This window comes from Salvia hispanica, chromosome 1, assembly GCF_029641045.1.
Source record: "Salvia hispanica isolate PSC_SH4W2 chromosome 1, Shi_PSC_v1, whole genome shotgun sequence".
Taxonomy (NCBI): domain Eukaryota; kingdom Viridiplantae; phylum Streptophyta; class Magnoliopsida; order Lamiales; family Lamiaceae; genus Salvia; species Salvia hispanica.
This window is the reverse complement of record NC_142692.1, coordinates 24,220,440-24,226,025: the sequence shown is the minus strand read 5'-3', so window position 1 is coordinate 24,226,025 and position 5,586 is coordinate 24,220,440. Positions and strand designations below refer to the sequence as shown.

The window sequence follows — 5,586 nt, the reverse complement described above, 5'->3', positions numbered from 1 at the left end:
AAACCAAATGGAGGTTACAAGAACATGAAAGGCCAAAGGACTTAGCCACATGAAAGGCCAAAAGCCTCACCTTATTTCACACGTTTTCAACATTCCCTACCTCCGCCGCCCGTGAGTCCGAGGAAGTCCCTGGTCAGCACGTCGTCGCCGCCGCCGCCGCCCCTCTGCCACGCCATGTCCAGGCCCGCCATGCCGGAGGAGGGCCCCACCGCAGCTGCCCTCTGGAGGAGGGCGGTGGCCGACATCGCGGCCCCTGCCACACTCCCCATGCCTTGGTAGAGTGGGGGTGCTAGGGTTTGCTCAGCATTTGGGGGGCTGAAGCCCCCACGGCTGGCCAAATTGGTGGTGGTGGCCCAGGGAGAAGGAGAGGATGTTTGGCGGGGTGAAGAGGTAGGGCTGGGTGGCAGCAGGGACGGGGACGGGGGCCGGGGCGAAGTTAGGGTTTGGGTCCAAGATTGAGTTTGTGACAGCTGAGAGCCTTGCACTTTCTTCAGCCAATGCATCACAAAATGCCTTCTGGGTGATGAAGCTATCCTTCCTATACCAAAGTAAAATAAAAATATATTAGTATATAAATTTAGTAGAAAAATAAATAGTATGGCATGATCATTTGTTTCATATTCTCCTAGTAGAGAACTCATCCAATTACTTGCAGAAACAAGAAAGTAATGAACTATTCCCTCCATCCCACTTAAGATGGCCACATTCTTGAGTGACGCGGAATATTAGGAAGTGTTGTTAGGTGGAATAAAGTAGAGAGGAAAAAGGTAGTTGAATATTTTAATGAGGAGAAAGGAGAGAGTAGGTTATTTCTAAAATTGGAAAGTGGTCATCTTGAATGAGACGGAGGGAGTAATCAAATTCGGTAATTTAGTAAAAAAAGAAATAGTATGGCATGATCATTTGTTTCATATACTCCTAGTAGAGAACTCATCCAATTACTTGCACAAACAAGAAAGTAATGAAATAATCAAATTGGGTAGTGATAAATTCTTTCACTCAAATTGATTAAACACAAAACTAGGCCAAAATATGAAGTGAAGAGGGTATTAAATCATATACTATTAAATGAAATTAAACATGTGAAATATGGGGGTGAGTGTAGAAAGGCACAAATCCTCTTTAATAATGACTATATGGGGCCAATTAGTCTTGTGGGTCATTACAAACTTTCTAAACAAAAGCATACAAGAAAATGTAGATGGTTTTTTCTGAGCTTGTGAGCCCCAAAGTGAGTGTGAGAGAGAGATGGACTTGCATGCACTAAAGGTTCTTGAAAATAGAGCTTGTTCATGCAAAAAAACACACATACGCAGTAGCTAGTGCATTTCATGTGCAGCTCGTAAAATTTCGAAAAAAAAACACAACAAACAGTTTTTTTGTGATCATAGTCTACAAAATTTAGAAAACAACACCAACACAAGGTTTTTTATGATCATAGTATACAAAATTATTTCAGCATCTGTCAGTAAATACTAAATAGTGAGAAATCTTGCAGGGATTGTATCAACAGAAGTACTCCCTCCGTCCGCCATTAGGAGTCCCATTCATGGACGGCACGGGTTTTAAGAAATGTTAAAAAAAGTGGGTGGAAAAAGTTAGTGGAATAGAGGTCTCACTTATATATATTAGTTTTAAATGAAATGTGAGTGAAATGAGTTAGTGGAAAGTGAGACCCTATTACCATTTATGGTAAAAGTGAACCGGGACTCTTATTCGTGAACGGACTAAAATGAAAAAACGGGACTCTTATTCGCGGACGGAGGGAGTATTCAATTGCAGGTTTGCCACTGTCCCACATTTCAAATTAAGATCGATTTATTTAGAACACAATCATACACATTGGCCATGATATGCTTACAATATAACTAAAACAACAAAAACCCACTTTAAAAAATTGAATCTTTCAAAGAAATTAAACATGAGATTAATCACCATTTTGGGGAAAAAAATTTATCGGAAAAGCATTAAATATGATTAAATTCAGATCTGTCACGCAACTTTAAAAATCAACTAAAAATATCATGAAGTTTAGATCTGTGCGTCTAGATCTGATTATGATTTTTACCAAATGAAACAATTTTCTTAATAAATAGACGATACCATTTATTTCACTGACACTAACGCTACTATGATTTTAAATTCCACCAAAAGTTTTTTTTTTGCACGGGGAAATCAAAACTGCACAGATTTGCACAAATAACAAGTATTAAAGAATTTAATCAAACTTCATGATTTTTCTAGCAGATACGAATCCAAACACAAATTTGCATAAATAACAAGAATTTAATCAAACTTCATGATTTACCTGGAGAAGAGGGTTCCACAGTCGCATCGATACTCTCGAGTCCCGCAGGTTTTCGAGTGAGCTTTCCAATCCGACTGCACGGCGTAGATCTTCGAGCACTTCTCGCATTTCCATTTCTTCTCGCCATGCTTCCGGCAGTAGTGCTTCTTGATCCCCGTGAGGTCCCCCAGCGCACGGGACGGGTGGTGGTGGAGGCACGAAGGCTCCGGGCAGACATATGCCCTCTTGCGAGCCTCCTTCGTGCTCCGCTGCTTCAGCTTCCACGGCAGATTGTGGCCCTTCCTGTGCAGCTGAAGATTCTGATCCCTTTGGAAACCCTTGTTACAGATCTCGCACACGAACCTGTTCACCGTCATTAGGGTTTTGGGCGACAGCGCGATCACCTCTGCGTCCGGATCTGCACGCACGGGCGTTCAGTTCGTTAGATAAGATCGGAGGCAGACGCAAAAAATAATATTGGTAGGGCTATGTTTAGAGCATTTTTGGTTAAAAGTGTATTTTTAAATAATTTAGATTATTAATAGGGGAGTTACATAGTAATTTATGTTAAATTTGCACGAATATAAAAAAATTATAAAAGAAAAACACTACAAAAAATTTGTTTTAGAAAATAATTTATGCGATAAGCTAAAATAGTAAACATGACAATTGAACGGCCGATTATTCAAAAATGGGAAAAACACACAGATACACATGTGTGTGTGCGTGCGAGTTACTTACCGGGGTTTCCGGGTAGGTTTCTCTTCTTCTTGGGCTTGATTTGAAGGGGGGTGGGGGCGGCGGCGGCGATGGTGGTGGAATTCGGCAGCATTGAATTTAAGGTGCCGATATCGCGATTAACCCTAGCACGGCTGCCGTTTTTTATTGGATTTGGAATCGCCATCGGAAACATTTCTATTTCTATTTTTGGTGGCGGAGGGAGATGAATAATTTAGTTGAATTGTGACAAATAAAGAAGAAAAATATTGAAATTTAAAGAATTTTTTTTTGGTATTTTGTGACAATTAAACCCTCATTAAAGCCCAGCTAAATCCCACCTGGAAATTTAATGCAGCTGAGGAGTCATATATTATCGATGAATTCACATAAATATTTTGTTAAATATGGAAATGAGACAAAAACAATTGAAAACAAAAACTAATAGTGGAATCTAACTCTATAAATCACTGTCTTAAACTATCTAATTCTGGTTGCTTCTTCTCCTAGTATTTTTGTGCTGCACAATTCAATATCTCTCTCTCTTGAAATTGAATCAATTGATCTCTCCTCTCTTTCGAAGGTATCGAAGAATATATATATACATATATAGGTTTGTATAATAGTAGTAGTATTTTGTAAAGTTGTCAGTAGGTAGAAATAGTATACAAGAATGTGTGTTTTATTATTATATTGGCAGATTTGGACAAGAGGAAAACGGCAACTGAAAAAAAAATATAACACAAATCCCAGATAATTACTGGCACAAAAAATCAGAAAGGGCAAGAATTGTTTGAGAGAGTGACAGTGGTGAATATGAATATTATTGAATCAACAAATATTCTTTTTAATTAGGAGTAATTGTTTTACATAAAATTAGAGGACTGACATGGGTACTTTTTTTTCACTCTTCCTGTCATAAAACACCCAAACTTCTAAAAGTTTTATTGAAATGAAAATCAAAAGAAAATTGAGAAGTTTAAAAAACAAGTATTACTCCATCCATCCTCAAAGAATATGAACTTTGGGTTCGACACGATTTTAATTAAGTATTGTGTGATTATATTAATAACTAGACTTTTCCTTATAATAATTTCAATTAGTCTTCTATGTAGGAAAGTTGAATATATGTAAATATTGTATAGAGCCCAATTGACCTTTATTCATATATACTCTATTCGTCTCATTAGAAATAAAACATTTGTCTTTCAGTACGAAATTTTATGTAGTGTTTTGTTGTTTTGTCCCATTAGATGATAATATAAATTATTAAACAATCAACCATATAATTTACTAAAATTTGAAATAACAGCATAAAATGTTAATGTTCATCCTATTATAAATCCTACTAATTGGTAAATAGATAAATCTAACAATTTATATCTCAAACTTTTGACTTTATTGAATATTAGACTTAATATAAGTGTTTCAATAATTAATGTCTCAAATTAGAAAATTTTAAAAGTTGTGACATTATTGAAACACTTAATGATGAATTGAATCTAATTGCGACAAGTTCCAAATTTTGGGATTTAAATTGTAATTGTCTCATTCTCATTTATAAATGTAAAATAAAATTATTTGAAGAAAGAAATTGAATAATACTCCAAATAACAGTGGTTAAATGCTGAGTTTCTGCACATAGAACTAATATTATATTGAATATCTGATTTAATATATTTTGCCATTTCTTTTTTCCATGAAAAATGAATTTATTGTGGTGATATCTTCTTATCTCAACTAATTAATTACATGCTTATCTATTTCTTTTTCTCTTCTTATCCCATCCCTGGAGTGCACTATTTTAATTTCTCAAATCCAAAACCCCACAAAAAGGAATTTAGAAGTCTCTTTATTTTCCACCCAAATATCCTTTGCAACTTTTTCATATTCCAAACCTGTATCCAAAGCCATATATCATATATGTATTTGCCAAACTTGTCAATCTTTTATCCATTAAAAAATATTAATTTCTTGATATTAATCATTTCACAAGTTTCAAAAATATTACTATCATTATAGTCGCAGAAAAGCATGCAAATTAGACAATCTCCTAGCGGACAAGAACAGTACGAACGTATGCATGGATATCAAATGTGAACAAACAGTTTAATCTAAACCAAGCAACTGAAAACACCTGCAGCTAAACGATCATGTTGAAACCTTTCCTGAAATAGCCTCAAACTAGTATCACACCCGTGCTATGCACGACACATTGTATTTCATTTAAAATGTTTATAATATTAAATTATTAGTTTAAAATTTTTTAAAAAAATACTTCCTCCGTCCCACGTTACTTGAGGCTTTTTTTGGGCACAGGATGTAAGAAAGTTGTTTAATGAACTTAAATAAAATAAAATAAAGTAGAGGAGTGAATCAAGTAAGAGAGAGGGGAGAGAATAGAGTAAAAGAAATAATAAAGTATGTGTGATTATTTTTAGCTAAAAGGAGAAATGACTCAAGTAATTTGGGACAATCCAAAATGAAATACGACTCAAGTAACGTGGGACGGAGGGAGTAAGTAATATCTCTATGGCAAAACTATAATATATGTAATAGACGGAGTGTGATCAATTGCTAAC

At 35.7% G+C, this 5,586-nt stretch overlaps 1 pseudogene; it reads right to left on the bottom strand.

The window, feature by feature from the left end:
- Nucleotides 1-300: 300 nt before the first annotated feature.
- On the bottom strand, nucleotides 301-3,200 carry LOC148933490 (protein indeterminate-domain 12 pseudogene; annotated as a pseudogene).
- Nucleotides 3,201-5,586: the final 2,386 nt, after the last annotated feature.